Source organism: Elephantulus edwardii, unplaced genomic scaffold, assembly GCF_000299155.1.
Source record: "Elephantulus edwardii isolate Elephantulus edwardi_28Jun2011 unplaced genomic scaffold, EleEdw1.0 scaffold00060, whole genome shotgun sequence".
NCBI classification, from domain to species: domain Eukaryota; kingdom Metazoa; phylum Chordata; class Mammalia; order Macroscelidea; family Macroscelididae; genus Elephantulus; species Elephantulus edwardii.
Window position 1 is genome coordinate 17,157,408 of NW_006399810.1, and position 808 is coordinate 17,158,215.

Below are 808 nucleotides of genomic sequence, written 5' to 3' on the forward strand. Positions count from 1 at the left end.
TTTTTTAAAAAGAATAACAACATTCAAACTTTGGGTTTTACCAACCATACTAGTTTCAAAACAAGTGGTATAACCAATCACATTAGTTCCAAAATAATACGGGTTTGATCAGTCATGTTCAATACTAGTTGTGTTTCCTTAGCAACATGGGCAGTAATCAGTCATATTTCCTTATCAAGGGTCCGTACCTGTTATGGTCAGTGGAACTCTAGAGCCACTAGAGGCCTGTTTCAGCATGTTCAGGCATATCAACTGTTCAGTATATTTTCACAAATATTCTTAATTTCTAACCATAACATAGCAGATTCCTAATATATTTCTTATTCTGATTTTTAACATTGCAGATTCCCAATGTAATTCATATTCTTATTTCTAATGTATAACATAGCAGACTCCCAACATATTTCTTATTCTTACTTCTAACAAAGCTGATGCCCAATATATTTCTTATTATTAAATTTACAATTTATGTTCTCTTAGCAGCATGGACAGTAACAAGTGACATTCCCATATCAGGATTCACAGATGCTGAGGCCCATACCTTTACAGGAAAGTTACAATCAGCTACATTCCCTGAGAAAGGGTTTGCACCTACTGTGGTCAGTGGGGCTCTCGGCCTTTAAGTCCTTTTTAGGCATGTTAAACTGTTAGTATATTTTTTCCATAAATATTCTTTTTTCTAAACTTGTTGTTTTGTTGTTATGTGCTGTCAAGTCATTTGCGACTCATAGCGACACTGTACACAACAGCCCTAAACCCTGCTCTATCCTGTGCCAATTGCACTGCCTCCGACACACCCATCCCGATT